A 16,910-nucleotide genomic window follows, 5' to 3' on the forward strand; every position below is an offset into this window, starting at 1 on the left:
ATGACCTCATCTTTATTATAGGTATATTGTCCTTGTTATAATGAGTAAAAGTAATACTGCAATTAAGCCAGAAACAGTAATTGATAATTGCTTCTTGCAATGATGGCTTTAACAATATTATAGCTTAGTGCTCAGACATAACATTTGCTTTCTTGGAGTCAATCTCCCATTTTCACCACTGCAATATAGTTCTCTATTATCCTTCTGAAAATGATTCACAGCAATCATATGTCTTTAAAGGCAATGGTATTAAGATATTAGCAGAGAGAAAGTGATGAGGTAAACTTCAAATTGGTTTTCAATCTTTCAAACTTTCCAATTATTTAAAAATACACTTTAAAACTCTAGAAATACAAGACACAAAGCTCCTTTACGAAACTAAGTTTTGTAAAAATACAGCAAAAATACAAAGCAAGCTAAAATTAACTATGTCTAGTATTTGTAACAGAGAATGTTAGCCTTAGTAAAAGCAATATTTACATAAAAATAAATAGACTGATGAATAACGGACAAGAGAAAATGCTTTCTTGACAGCTGGGTAAAAGATATACAGCATGCTACTTCTACCAATTTTTCTTCCATTACCTGGAAAAGAAATAGCATGAAAGGCAATAGGAAGAATTTAACTCAGTCAGACTATGAGTTAAACAAGTAGAAGTTCCTGAGTAGCTAAATAAGGCTGGCCATGGGAGGCACAGATCGAAGTGTTTCACTATTTTAAGTTCTCCAGTTTAGTTGGAGCCGGAGAACTGGAGCACAGCAGGATAATTAACAACCTCTAATGCCAAATCACGTGGTTCCTGAAACCAAAACAGTCTGGTGTTTGGAGAGCAATGGATGTTTAAAAGGATTCTAACAACTGAAAAAAAATGTTTTAGGGTGAGTTGGGGACAATTGCTAAATTATATATGGAGTCAATCCAGGAAAACAGTTGAGCAGAGATAGAAAACAGTTGAAGTTGAAGGGGTAATGCATGAATGGTGACTAGATGTTTTAAACAAACTTTAAATAGTATTTTAACTGATGATAATGTATGAAAGAAACTGCTAGTCAATCAATTTATTTTAAGTGATGTTAACTTGTGCCTCAGTTGAATGAACTGGAGATTAGATTAAAAAACGTTTTGAATAGCATTAGTCTACTAAACTATGCTAAGGAGGAAAAAGCCAGGCATGGTCCTCCTTCTCCATTTTATCAACTGCATCCACCCAATAGTTAACCGGACAGTCAGAATATAAAAAGATACTCTGATCTGGTTTCCTTGGCCTTCCTTTGGGTAGATCTACTCCTTTGCTTTCACAGACTGGAGTGCAGTTTGCACACTCCAGGTTCTTTGTTTTTGCTACCTTGTGTGCGTGCTCAGATGCATCCAGCTCTTTGTGGCCCCGTGGGCTCTAACTAGGCTCCTCTGTCCGTGGCATTTTCCAAGCAAGAATACTGGCGTGGGTTGCCATTCCTGACTCCTGGGGATCTTCCTGACTCAGGGATCGAACCTGCGTCTCTTTCATCTCCTGCATTGGCAGGTGAATTCTTTACCACTATCACCACCTGGGTGATATTTCTCAAAGAAGCAAGACCAAACCATCTCTACCTCCTTGAACATCCACTTCATTCCCCTATTTTCTTCCCAAATAGCATTTAAATTTTTTCTTTAAAATAGAAGTTGCTTTTATTTTCTTTCTGTTTTTCAAGTAAGAAATAATGCTTTAAAAATGGATATTATAGCAAAATTTTTTAAATTCTCATTTATTTGTTTCTGTTTATTGGATGCCTTCTAAGAAGCAAGCATTGTTTTTGACTCTGGTGATACAGAGGTGATGAAAATAGATAATATCTCTTCCCTCATGGCTGTTGCATTCCAATAAGCTGAGAAAACAAATGACGCATTAATGAGTAGAATATTTACAGTATAAATTGTGGATCAGTGCTGTAGGGAAAAGGAAAGCAGGGAGTGAGGATGGGGTCAGCTGATGGCAGGCAGCCTCAATTTTCCTTATAATGTTGTCACTCATAGGTAATCTTATTCATATTTTAGCATATGACTTACCATAAATTTTCTTTTTAAAATTCATTTTATTTTTGTCTATAAATTTACTCACATAATGTAAAAGGTTAAAAAGCATAAAAAGGTATTTAAAAAGTGCAGCCTCCTGTTTCTGTCTCCTCTTCCTACAAAGTAACTTTTTCATTTGTTTCTCCAAATAACATGTGTATACTACTGTCTTGAATCATAAATTTTAAACATCTGTTCACTAGCCTTTAAGGGAATAAAGACATCTTTTATATTCCTTACTCCTTTCTCTACATTCCATTCTGTGTGTGTGTGTGTGTGTGTGTGTGTGTGCGCGCGGGCCCGCATGAGTGCGCTCAGTCCTGTCCGACTTTTTGTAACCCCATGGATTATAGCCTTCCAGGCTTCTCTGTCCATGGAATTTTCCAGGCAAGAATACGGAAGTAGGTTACCATTTCCTACTCCAGGGGATCGTCCTGACCCAGGGATCAAACCCACATTTCTTGCATCTCTCACATTGGCAGGAGGATTCTTTACCATTGCGCCACTTGGAAAGCCTTCCATTCTCCTATGGAAGCTTTCTGTGAAAAAGATTCTCCTTAAAAGCACGCAGTATCTATTTTGGATGTATCAGAGTTTCTGGTAAAGTCTGTACCCAACATTTTTGTTACGATTATGGCTTTTTAAATCCTGTTCGAGTAATGGACTATTGGTTCATTTCCTTTCTCTTGGTTTTCCTTGGAGTAAATAATGGCTTTATTATCTTAGTTTATTATCGCTTGCTGCTGCTGCTGCTGCTGCTGTTAAGTCGCTTCAGTCGTGTCCGACTCTGTGCGACCCCAGAGACGGCAGCCCACCAGGCTCCCCCATCCCTGGGATTCTCCAGGCAAGAACACTGGAGTGGGTTGCCATTCCTTCTCCAATGCACCGAAAGTGAAAAGTGAAAGTGAAGTCGCTCAGCCTTGCTGGACTCTTAGCAACCCCATGGACTGCAGTCCACCAGGCTCCTCCGTCCATGGGATTTTCCAGGCAAAAGAGTACTGGAGTGGGATGCCATTGCCTTCTCCAATGCATGAAAGTGAAAAGTGAAAGTGAAGTCGCTTAGCCGTGCACGACTCTTAGCTTCAGTTCAATTCAGTTCAGTTCTTCTAAAGGAACAAAGCAGTGTTGATGCTGTATACAATATGTTTCTCATCAGACAATTTAGATTGCTTTGGTAACCTGGTAATTTACATGCAGTCCCGTCAGGTAGCATTCAGACTCCGCAAAAGCATCTTCCCCATAAGGCTTATTGCTTTTTCTATCCTATGGAGTCTTATGCTGAGACAACTTCAGACAGGCCTTCAATCACAACTCCTGGACTCACTAATACTCTGCTGCGATTCTTACATCTATTGCAAGATGGTTTGATGGTTGACATTGCCAACTTTCTACAGGAATAATAAGAAATGTTGAGAGGATTTGATCTGTTACATCTCTGTAAGAATTGGTCAATTTAAAACAACTATAAAAAAGCACCTTCCAAACAAAAGCTTTTCTTCATGCCATAAAAAGCATCATCAGTTCAGTTCAGTTCAGTCTCTCAGTTGTGTCCGACTCTTTGCGATCCCATGAATCGCAGCACGCCAGGCCTCCCTGTCCATCACCAAATCCCAGAGTACATCCAAACTCGTGTCCATGGAGTCAGTGATGCCATTCAGCCATCTCATCCTCTGTTGTCCCCGTCTTCTGCCCCCAATCCCTCCCAACATCAGGATCTTTCCCACTGAGTCAACTCTTCGCATGAGGTGGCCAAAGTACTGGAGTTTCAGCTTCAACATCAGTCCTTCCAATGAACACTCAGGACTGATCTCCTTTAGGGTGGACTGGTTGGATCTCCTTGCAGTCCAAGGGACTCTCAACAGTCTTCTCCAACACCACAGTTCAAAAGCATCAATTCTTCAGTACTCATCTTTCTTCACAGTCCAACTCTCGCATCCATACATGACCACTAGAAAAACCATAGCCTTGACTAGATTGACCTTTGTTGGCAAAGTAATGTCTCTGCTTTTGAATATGCTGTCTAGGTTGGTCATAACTTTCCTTCCAAGGAGTAAGCGTCTTTTAATTTCATGGCTGCAATCACCATCTGCAGTGATTTTGGAGTCCAGAAAAATAAAGTCTGCCACTGTTTCCACTGTTTCCCCATCTATTTGCCATGAAGTGATGGGACCAGATGCCATGATCTTCGTTTTCTGAATGTTGAGCTTTAAGCCAGCTTTTTCACTGTCCTCTTTCACTTTCATCAAGAGACTTTTTAGTTCCTCTTCACTTTCTGCCATAAGGGTGGTATCATCTGCATATCTGAGGTTATTGATATTTCTCCCGGCAATCTTTATTCCAGCTTGTGCTTCTTCCAGCCCACCGTTTCTCATGATGTACTCTGCATGTAAGTTAAACAAGCATCATGGTATACCTTACAAAATGTTTTTCACCAGAGAAAGACAGTCTATCAAGCCCTATATAAGTAACTGTAGGTATATATTCTCACGAATGCTTCTTTTTTCTCATTTGGTTCATTTTTAAGCAAAAAAAAAAAAAAAGGAGCTGTACTTTAACCAAGACTACTAATACTGATAAAATGAAGAGGCAGTGTGATAGAAAGCCCACTAAGTTGAGATGCTTGTGATTCCTGTGAAACCTGGAATCACTTGGTGCAGAATGTTTTGTTTAGTGGATAATCATATTTTGGAGTCAGATCCTTGGATTCAAATTCATCTCTTAGTAAAAGTAAAAGCTTTGGGAGTTACTTTTTTTCTGAGACTCAGTTTCTGCTTCTGTAAGATGGAAATAGTTTGAGTGCATTGTTCACAGGGTTTTTGCTAGGAATAACAACAATATGTAAATCATTTTACATAATGTATTTAGTCCTACACCTAGTATATTGGTTCTCAATACTGCTAGTTGTTAATGTTTATTTATTCAACAAGGGGTTATTGTGCTGTTTCTATGTCCTCATCCTATTTGAGTATTCCAAACTGAGTGTTCCTGCACTCAAGGACTGTGTAACTTCATATAAGCAATTATCCCATATGAGTCATTTGAACAAGCAGAACCTGTAGAAGCAAACCTAAGAAGCCATACCTCCTGTCTGTAATTTTTTCTTTTGACCAGTTATTTATACCAGGATATTGGATTCAAGGTGATTCTGTCAGTTCATGACAATGGAGATTTGGAATTGGTGTTTAGAAATACAAATTAGTCTCTGAGTATTGCCTGAACAGAGGATAGGTATATTTAGGAATTAAGGAAATCATGGCAAGGTATTTCTGAAGCAAATCAGAGAAATTTGATATGCTAGGAAAGAAGAATGAGAGTCTAGCTGCCTTGCTTTTTGGTAGTTTTCCAAGCTTCATTCTTCTGCCTATGTGTTACATTTTAAAATCTATGTCTTAATAATTAATTTCCCTTTTGGTGTAAATTTGTATCATTTAAGTTATTACTTAAAACCGAAGGGCTTTAACTAAGCCTCACAAATTGATATGAGTAAGTGATATGAGGATATTTAAAGATCTGGAAACAAAGTCAGATGTGAAGAAGGATTTGTTGTCAGTTATACCTAATAGAAATGAAAAGAGAAAGAGAAAGAAGCGAATGGTAAGCAAGTCATTGCATATTTATAACATAAAACTCCTCAGCAGTATGAAGGCATAAACTATAAACCTAGCAGCACAGATGAATCTCAATTATGACAAGCAGAAGAAGTCACAATGCCTAAAAGGACTATATCCTATTTTGGTTTATTTATTTATATATTTCTAGAACACATGAAATAATATATAGTGAAATAATGTATAGTGAAATGATATGTAGCAGATCAGTCCTTGCTGAAGCATGGGAGAGGGAAGTGGCAAGGGGAAGAAGTTTTACATAAAGGGCATGAGAAAAATTGAGTTGATGGATTTGTTCATTACCTTCATAATGATAATGGTTTCATGGGTGTATATATCATCTCTACTTACCAACATATGCATTTAAAATATGTGTGGTATTTTGTATGTATGTAATATACTGTATTTGTTGTTTAGTTTCCAAGTCATATACAGACTCTTTTGCAACCCCACAAACTGTAGCCTGCCAGCCTCCTCCATCCATGGGATTTTCCAGGCAAGAATACTGGAGTGCAGAGAAAGCAATGGCAACCGACTCCAATACTCTTGCCTGGCAAATCCCACAGATGGAGGAGCCTGGTAGGCTGCAGTCCATGGGGTTGCACAGAGTTGGACACGAATGAAGCGACTTAGCAGCAGCAGCAATACTGGAGTGGGTTGCCATTTTCTTCTCCAGAGGATCTTCCTGATCCAGGGATCAGACTCACGTCTCCTGAATTACAGGCCACATCTCCTGCATTGCAGGTAACTTCTTTGTTGCTGAGCCACCGGAGAAGCCCATGAGTTATATACACTATGCATTATGAATTATATGTTTATATCTTCCATTATCCTATGTGCTTTTCTTGAGCCACCAGGGAAGTCCAAAATATTGTATATGTGCAGCCAAATTTTATCAATCTTACCTAATAAAGCTGATAATGATTTTAAGAAGCTAAAAAAAAGCCTTTTTAGCTTTTGAATATTTTAGCATTTTAAAATTTTCAAGTAAACAAAACCAATCTAGGCCAGTTTACACTAAAACACCTATATACAATCTTGAATGCCATTAGGTGGAATGAAAATAGGAGTTTTGTCATTAATCATATATCAATATTGTTTCAGGATAATGATTATCTCTAAGTCTAAATTTTTACAATGTTCCCCACTGAAATCTGTGTTCCTTGCTTCTTTGTTCATTTATCTATAAAGTACATTATTTTTAATTAAAAACTGATCCAAATAGCTAATTGATTGGATAAAGGCAAAAGTATATTTTATTACTATGCCATTTATTGATGAGATTATCCATTTATATATTAGCTACTATAAGCAAAAGCTTTCTTTGCTTTTTTGATCAGACAAGTTTAAATAATTTACTTAATTTTATGAATATTGATGAATGAAGAAACAAAACATGATCCATTTCCTTATCATTTCCCATTTAAAAATTATTTTAGGAAGTACTTAACACTCAGCTCAGTACAGTGAACAGGGCCCACAATATGGGGGTAGTTTTGCTTCATCTCTTTAATTGATAAACTGTCCTTAATCCATACAATGGAATAGTACTCAGTCATAAAAGCTATTAATATATACAACAAAATGGGTACAGTGCAAAGATATTGTGTTAAGTGAATGAGTCAATCTAAGTAGATCACATACAGTATAATTCCATTGACATGGCCCTCTAAAAAAAGATGGGTACCAGAAGTTAGCGAGAGGGGAGGGTCTGACTCTAAAGGGTCAGCAGAAGGGAATTCTCTGGGTGTTGTAATTTTTCTGTATCTTGTTTGTGTTCACAGTAAGCTTTCATTTAAAGTTCTCCTGTTCTCCTTTAATTTATTTTTGAGTAGCAGTGTTTCACCTAAAACCTCAATTTCTTAGCTTAGCTGTCCCTGAAGCTATGAATAGCCATGTAGCATAGTTATGGTTAATAACATGAAAATATGGTACCAGGTGGGAGGTATAGAAAACTTTTGTCACCTAATAAAATATTGACCAGACTAATCTTGTGTGCACGTTTTTTCCCATCACTATTTCCCATTACTCTTTCCCTTAGCGCAGATGACATGAATGAAGGTGTGGCAGCCACCTTGTGACCATGGTTTATATACTATTAAAAAAGAGAAGAACAAGTTCTCATGTTCTCAATCAATGAGTTTGAAAAAATGCTGACATTTTTATTACTCAATTTATGTTTTAAGATTACCATGTTCAAGTGAATAAAGACCTAGGAAAACTGCTTGGTTAACAAAGAACCTTGCCTTCATCTTGGTAGCATGAACATTCTAGTGATCTGTTATAAAAAGCTTCCCCTTTGAATCCCCCTGCAACTTTTCATAGTGATCATTAAATCTACTCTGACACTGTATCAACACGTTCAGACTTTGCCTTTTGTGGGTAATACAAACGTTGCACTCTATCAACCTGTCACTGCATTTGGCTTTTGGAGCTCTTACTCAAAGAGATTCATTCCATGTTATCTTGACGTGGTCGCAGCTTGTAAAATTTTACATGTGGGAAAAGATTTTTCTCTTAATTCCCACCTCTTACAATGAGTAATTATCAAAACAGACGGAGTAAAAGGAAAGCTGCTGCTGCTGCTGCTGCTGCGTCGCTTCAGTCATGTCCGACTCTGTGCAACCCCATAGACAGCAGCCCACCAGGCTCCCCCGTCCCTGGGATTCTCCAGGCAAGAACACTGGAGTGGGGTGCCATTGCCTTCTCCAAAAGGAAAGCTAATAGTTGATAAATAGCAAAATGTGAACTTCTAAAGGATATTAATACCTATACACATATTTGCTTAGTCTATATCTATATCATAAAGATAAATGCAGACCACTGTGTAGAGAATGGCGCTATTCCCTACAGACAGACATTAGGAAATGTAAGACTTCCTGGGACTTCCCTCATGCTCCAGTGGCTAAGAATCTGCCTTCTAACTCAGAGTATACAGCTTTGATCCCTTGTCTGGCAACTAAGATTGGACATGTCTCAGGGCAGCTAAGTTCACATTCCATGTCTACTGAGCCTGTGGGCTGCAATGAAGACCCAGAACAGCCAAAACAAAAGGACTTCCTGATCCTGTATTTGAGAAAGTACCATGATTTTAAAAAATATAATACAATGAGGCATTTGCTAATGTATACAATAGCAGAATCTCTTCAACAAGGAAAGAAAGAAGTCTTGTTAAATAAAATGGTCTAAAGAGTGCTACACAGCTCCTTCTGCACATTGCTGAAAGCAGTAAGAATCTCAATGGTAGTAATTATCTGGGGTCACCCCCATGTATATCTATGACATCAAATCTACTTTCTTGGGGGAAAAATAGGCATTTTCCTTAATAGGTACTTTGACATAGGAAAATTAATTTCAACCAACTCTTTAGCAGTTGGTAGCATTGTGGTGAGAAGAAATCTGAAGTCAAATTTGTGTTCAACATGGAAGAACTGATTCTTTTTTAAAATAATTGATCAATTAATTTTAATTGAAGCATAGTTACAATATTGTGATGGCCTCTGCCATACATCAACATGAATTGGCCATAGGCATGCATGTCTCTTCCCTCCTGAACCCCTCTCCCACATCCCTCCCCACAATATCCTTCCAGGTTGTCACAGGGCACCAACTTTGTGGTTCCCTGTGTCATACATAAAACTCCCACTGACTGTTTTACATATGGTAATGTATATGTTTTAATGATATTCTCTCAAATCATCCCATCCTCTCCTCCCAGTGTGTCCAAAAGTCTGAAAAAACAAGACTCTTGATTATCAGTATCTGCACTGGCTCAGCAGGTGAAGTGAAGGTTCATATACTGTGCACAAGCCACCCCTGGACTAGATCTTAAAAAATGAAGGGATTCATATACAAGTGTCTGATTTCTCCTTAAGAAATTGAAAATCCTCAGCTAAAGGAATTATTTTCATTCTGAATTTGTTTTCTTTTAGGTTCTCTTGATCTGTGTGTGTGTAGCCCCTGTCACCATTTTTCTAGTAGGTTTGCACTGGAATAAAATGTTCCGGAATAAGACACTACTTATTGCAGACAATTTTTGGTCTTGGCTTCTGTAATTGCCATTTCTTACAATAGATTTTGTCCATATATTTGTCTTCTTAGTATCTGGTCTCCTTTCCTGTGCTGTGTGAATTTCCTACTTCCTATGTTGTGTGAATCCTTAGGCTGTGTGTACAATTTTTGGTCTTTATGGAAGATGGAGCCTGATTCCCGTTTTAGAAAGCTAACTGACTAGATGCACATTATTCCAGATTCTTGAAGCAGAGTATGTATAGTTTTCCTGTGCATATGTGTCCTCAGTCACTCAATCATATCCAGCCCTTTGCGACCCCATGGACTCTAATCCACCAGGCTCCTCTGTCGGTGGAATTTTTCAGGCAAGAATACTGGAGCAGTTTGCCCTTTCCTACTCCCACTGTATCTTCCTGAATCAGGGATTGAACCCATGTCTCTTGCATCTCCTGCACTGGCAAGTGAAAGTGAAAGTCACTCAGTCATGTCTGACTCTTTGCGACCCCATAGGTATAGTCTGTGGAATTCTCCAGGCTAGAACACTGGAGTGGGTAGCCTTTCCCTCCTCCAGGAGATGTTCCCAACCCAGGGATCGAACCCAGGTCTCCCACATTGCAGGCGGATTCTTTACCAGCTGAGCCACAAGGAAAGCCCGAGAATACTAGAGTGGGTAGCCTATCCCTTCCCCAGCAGATCTTTTCCATGCACGAATCAAAACAGGGTCTCCTGCATTGCAGGTGGATTCTTTGCCATCTGAGCTATGCGGGAAGCTGCTCTCCCTCCCCACCTCACCCGGCCCCGGCCCACCCCCGCGGCGGGGTGGGGGCGGGGGGGCGGAAGGGGTGGGGGAAAACACCCGCTTCAGAATTCGCGTGTCATCCTTGCGCAGGGGCCATGCTAATTTTCTCTGTTTTGTTCCAATTTTAGTATATGTGCTGCGAAGGAAGATTCTCTACCACTGTGCCACCTGGGAAGCCCCATAGTTGACTGAAGATCAACCAATCAAATACTGTAGCCATTCAGACAGCAGCTATTGATAGAAGCAGATACAAAGACTGCAATAGAAGCAGATAGGGAGATTGTGATAGAGGCAGCAGTGACTCAGATGGTAAAGAGTCTGCCTGCAGTGTGGGAGAGCCGGGTTCGATCCCTGGGTCAGAAAGATCCCCTGGAGAAGGAAATGGCAACCCACTCCAGTATTCTTGCCTGGAGAATCCCATGGATGGAGGAACCTGGCAGGCTGCAGTCCATGAGGTCACAAAGAGTCGGACACAACTAAGTGACTTTACTCTCTACTTACTCCAAGAGCAGCTACGGCGGTGGTTCCAGTGGCAGCACCCAGTTCCAGGGCAGGTCCACCAGGCGGTGGCAGCTGCATTGGGCACTATAGCACCTAGAGACCAGTGTCTTTACTAGACCAGCCCTGTGACAGGATTCAGGCTGGGCTTCTTGCTACTGCCTGACTTCCTGTGCAGAAGTCTGTTTTTCCACACTTACCAAAATTCCGTGGAAAGTCCAGTATACTTTCAGTAAGTACTTTTTCTACTGAAATGAATCAGAATAGATTTCTCTTGGTTGCAGCTAAGATCTTTGACTAACAGACTTGTGAAGTCTTTATTAGTGAAAACACTTCTCACTTTGCTCTGTAGATGATAGCTAGCTTTGCTACTTGTTGTCGTTGTTTAGTTGCTAAGACATGTCTGACTCTTTTGCGACTCCAAGGACTGTAGCCTGCCAGACTCCTCTGTCCGCAGGATTTCCCAGGCAGAATACCGCAGTGGGTTGCCATTTCCTTCTGCAGGGGATCTTCTTTACCCAGGGATCCAATTCTTTACCACTGAGCCACCTGGGAAACCCAGCTTTGCTACTCGGTAAACCTCAAAAAAGGTTTTTCTGTCTCCCTATTGAAATGTGCTTCTTTATATAAGCTTTCTATATAGGTTATATGCTGTGGTTTCTGCTACACTTAAGCAGTGAGGCTGATAAGTTTTCTACCTTTTGACAAAAAGAGTAACTTTAAAAGTCAGAGCTAAAAGTAGAAAATTCGTCTTCAGAAACACAGACATCATAACTATTTTGTCATCATTTCTAATGATGAAGATGATATATTCCATTCAACCATTCTTACATCTCTGCTTCAACACTGTCACCATCATTTCTCCATAGATGACTCAGCAACTGAATAACTGATCCCTGGTTTGTCTCCTGCCCATCCTAGCCATCTCCCAGGAGTCCAGGTTACCTTCCAAAGAAAATTGTTAATGACATCTCAGCATGATTTAGGGAAAAAGTCTAGAATCATCTCCATGGTTTACAAAGAGCTACATTCTTTCGGTTTTGGCTACATCTCTGACTTCACTGGCTGCCCTGGTGGCTCAGAGGTTAAAGCATCTGCCTGCAATGAAGGAGACCTGGGTTCAATCCCTGGGTGGGGAAGATCCCCTGGAGAAGGAAATGGCAACCCACTCCAGTATTCTTGCCTGGAGAATCCCATGGATGGAGGAGCCTGGTGGGCTATAGTCCACGGGGTCGCAAAGAGTCGGACACGACTGAGTGACTTCACTTTCTGATTTCATTTCCTATCACCTTCCATTGTGTTGCACTGGCCTTTTTGCTACTCCTTTACCAAGTCAGCAATGCTCCTGTCTCAGAGCCTTTGCACTTGCTCTTTTCTCTGCCTGGAAGATTCCTTTCCCAGATGCTCACAGAACTCATCCACTCACTTAGTTCTGATCTCTCTTATGACACCATCTCCACAGAAAGGACTTAACTCATCATTCTTTCTAAACGACCATACTTGTTACTTTTTGATCCCTATTCTACTTTATTTTCTCCTCATAATTCTTATCACCATCTGACATTATACAAGCCTTTGTTTGCTTGTTTATTTTATTCCCCACCCCCATGAAAATGTGAGCTTCTTGGAAGAGGCAGAGACTCTCATATATATATATACCTCATGGCTATATTACAAGTGCCTGGTCAAGTGTCTGACACACAGTATTAAATAAAGGGCTGAAGGACAGTTTAGAGTCGAGTACCGGTTGAGTATTAGAAAACTGCTGCACAGCCTTTCATATTTTCTTTCCTACTATTGCACGAGTTGTTTTATTGGAGCTGGACTCAAACATAAAATCTTTGAGAGAAGCATGAACCTAGCACCTGACAAATTCTAAAAGTCTCTGTATGAGTGACTGAATAATGACATAAATTAATCGGTGACAAAACCACTCAATAAACATTTAAATAATGATCAAATGATTAAATAAGTGAGTGATCAAATATTAATTGAACAGTCAACTTGGAATCCCTGAAAACACTAGGAAATGGCTTGGCATTCCTCAACTCTATATTTTTTTCCAGAGGTTTATATTTTGTTTTTGTACCAGTGGCTTAATAAATTTTTGTGAGCATTTATGTTAAATCAGGGCAGCATGGACAATTTACATTATTTGTTTAGTTATAGTTCTTATTTGGTTGGTATTTGTGGCTTTTACAGAAATTCAACTAAGCAATTCATTTGCCATTATTTATCATAAGTGTCCAGGTAAATATTATTTACTCTGTTCCAAGAATATGATGTTATCTGATGCTTGCTTCAAGTCAATCAAATTCAGAGCACAGTGCAAGGAAATGTGGAGACTCTCTAAAGAAAATGGCATATTTCCTGCCTTCAAAGAATCTGTCAGTTCTAACATTAGTACAAATTGGGTCTCTTTCTGGGTATGACACTTGGTCTATTTCCAGCTGAGTCAGTCTCTATCTTAGTTTTCCAAGCTGAGAAAGAAAGCTAATAATATCACTGTCATGAAAAACAGTGGAGAATAGTGAGGTAATGTTTAGAGTTTGAACTTATTAGTAAGGTCCAAGTTACGTCGATATATTCTGGAATGTTTTAGTTGTGTGAAACAATGAACAAAGAAATTAGAGACTCTTCTAGTATCTATTAGAACTAGATGATCTATTAAAGCTGTAATTCTAACAATTCTCACAAAATAACTAATGTAGTGTTTTGCAAACTTAAAAAATTGGAATCATTTTGCAAGGAAGTCTTAAGCTGAGGAATAAGTGCTTAAAGTTGTTAACAATAAAACTATATACATGTATACTGCTTCATTAGAATTTGACATCTCTGGGACTTACCTCCCAATAAGCTGTTATAGGGTACAACAGCCTTGCAGTTTTATGGTCATCTGCACCAACTCAGATTCGGTCTTCCCTTTGGCACCATTAGACAGAGATGCCCATTTCCAGGACAGTAATATAAGCTGTCCCAGTGTAATCAAAAGTGAAGCCTAGTTGCTCACCTCCCAAAAGTCATCAAAGAGGCCTGGTTGGTGGAAAGGAGAGTTGGCTTTATTTTGGATGCTGGCAACCAGAGGGGAGGGTGGCAGTGGACTCCTGTCCAAAGGTCGACTTCTCCCCAGTGACAATCAGTGGGCTAGAGCTTTGATAGGTGGAGGGAGGGGGTTATATGTAGACAGCACAGTCAGCTCTTGACAGTCACCTTAAAATTGGTCTGATCAGCATCATCTTGATGTTTTGAGTACAGTTATTCTTCAGTTCTAGGGACCATTTGTTCCCATTTCCTTGGAAACAGTTCTTAGGACTGGAACTGTGGCAGTTTACATCATCATGTAGTCTGGTCATCATGTAGCTAACCTGCTGGGGTTCAGTGCCTATACGAAAGCTCACAGGATATGGCTCAGAATATTCTCTATCAGCCTTGAGGAGGAACTAAATGTCCCTGACTATGCTTAATGACTAAACTCATTATTTGGTCTCCTTTGACTCTTTTCCTTCGTTTCTGCATGTTCTCATTTCTATGGTTAGATTAGACTTACTGTTTAGCTGAAGTTTTTCCACAGACAAAAGAGAAGCTGAGGACATGGGGAGGTGGGCAGGACCAAAGGGTCCAGCTCCGTTTCACCAGCCCAGAGAGATAAGAGGAAGAAATTTAGCTGCCTTAGATAGAAGAGCTAGACTCTTTATCTTAGCAATTTCCTCTTAATATTTTGAGCTATAATCAGTCTTCTCATCTCTTTAACTGTGCTGCCTTCTGAAAAACTAAGAACCTAACTATTGCCCCAGATGTAATTGTCTGTTCTCCCAGTCTGTGTGTGCAGGAACACAAGACACACACACACACACACACACACACACACGCACACACACAATCTGATCCCATTCAAGTTGGTGGTCACAACGCAAAGCAGACATGCCTCTATCTGTTCTACCAAGACAGTGTTGGCAGAGAACTTGTAGATCTTGCTCACCATTGTATTGATATCCCAAGCACGGCCTGTATTCATGTACGCATGCATCTATTTACTTACCACTTAGTTAAATACACCCGTGCTTTCTCTGCATCTGACATTGTTCTTAACACAGAGAAACAATGTTAAGAGAATTTGTTCCTGGCTTTCTGGATATTACCATCCCATGTATGGTTGGTTTAATAGTAACACTTTTTCAGTTCATGAACAGTTTCTTGCTGGCAAATAAAGAAGCAGTCACGATTGGACAACAGACAAACAAGGTTGTTAGAGCAGATTTAGGTTCACAGCAAAATTGAACAGAAAATATATGGGAACAGAGAGTTGCCATATACTCCTTGCTCCTCCACCCCCACAGCTTTCCCCACTACCGACATCTGACGTAGAGTGGTACATGTGTTACAACTGATGAGTCTATGCTGTAAATTACTACCCTACACATAAATTACTACCCTAAATCCACAGTCTACTTTAGGGTTCATGCTTAATGTTGTACATTCTACAGGTGTGGACAAATGTCTGTTGACACGTGTCTGCCATTTTAGTATCATACAGCCTAATTTCACTGCCCTCAAAATCTGGCTAGACTTTTAAAATTCTATATTAGGATTTACAGAATTTAGATTGAATAGCATCTCCTTTCAGATTTTCTGATCAAAAGTTCTGGCTTGGATGATATTTGATTTTCTGAGGAAGCAGCCCATTCTGGCTGAAGCGTGCTTTCAGATCAGGTGACCTCACAAGTGTAAAAGCTCTGGCTTCTCAATCTCTCATAGCAAAGTAGTTTCTAGAGAAACTTCCCAAATGAGGCAGTACATGGAAAGAAGAAAAAAAAAAAAAGCTCTGCCTTTATCATTGCTAATCATGAACATCACTTTGCTAGTCTTCTGTTTAACCTTTTATTCCCTTTTGGAAAAGGAGCCTCAGTTGGCTGATTTTATTTTCAGAAATCCACACAATCTAGAGGGGTTTCTTTATAAACTAGGGATTGGCTGGCATGAGCCCCTCTCCAGTCATGACCCAACAATTAGGCCAAACAGGATTGCCACTAAGACTTGACTTTGCACTTGGCTGCTCACAGGTGGGCTCTAGACTAGGGGTCCCTAACCTCTGGAATCGAATGCCTGATGATCTGAGGTGGAGCTGATGTAATAATATTAGAAATAAAGCACACAATAAATATAATGTGCTTGAATATCCTGAAACAATTCCCCACTCCAGTCTGTGGAAAAACTGTCTTCCACAAAATCAATCCCTGGTACCAAAAGACTGGGGACTGCTGCCCTAGACCTAGGACATAGAGAGTCTCAGAAGTCAGAAAAGAGTATGAGTTGAGCACAGTTCTACCTGACCCAGTGGTTCCTGCAGCACTGAACACAACTTGAAGGTCAGATTTCTGATTCCTTCCTTTTCAGAGAACGAAACACAGACTCGCAAGGTGAAGTCACCTACTTGCTTCAGGTTAAATAGCCAGGCGGAGGCAAAGCTTATGCTACAACAGCCAGGATCTGGCATCATTCCACTGCTTTGTATTAGTGATGTATTTTCCAATGTACTTACTGTCATCAGTTTAAACCAACTAATCAGAAACCAAGATTTAATAGAATTGCATGAAGATAATATTCCTGACTTAGTAAAACACTTTGTAGCAAGATGAATCAAAATTTTCCTGTTGAGGAAACAGTTCTCTAAAAGCAGAAATATAATGTCTGCGTATCTGAGGATATTTCCTTATCTTAGAAATTTTTGGGCTACCCTGGTGGCTCAGTGGTAAAGAATCTGCCTAACAATGCAGGAGAAATGCGTTGGACTCCTGGATCAGGAAGATCCCCTGGAAAAAGGAAATGGCAACCCACTTCAGCATTCTTGCCTGGAAAATCCCATGGACATACAATAGTCCATGGGGTTGCAAAGAGTCATGAAGAGACATGACTGAGCGACGAAACAACAGCAACAACAACA

At 39.8% G+C, this 16,910-nt stretch overlaps 1 pseudogene; it reads right to left on the reverse strand.

Moving 5' to 3' along the window:
* Positions 1 to 10,521: 10,521 nt before the first annotated feature.
* LOC128045842 (uncharacterized) lies at positions 10,522 to 10,621 on the reverse strand (annotated as a pseudogene).
* Positions 10,622 to 16,910: the final 6,289 nt, after the last annotated feature.

Source organism: Budorcas taxicolor, chromosome 3, assembly GCF_023091745.1.
Source record: "Budorcas taxicolor isolate Tak-1 chromosome 3, Takin1.1, whole genome shotgun sequence".
Lineage (NCBI taxonomy): Eukaryota > Metazoa > Chordata > Mammalia > Artiodactyla > Bovidae > Budorcas > Budorcas taxicolor.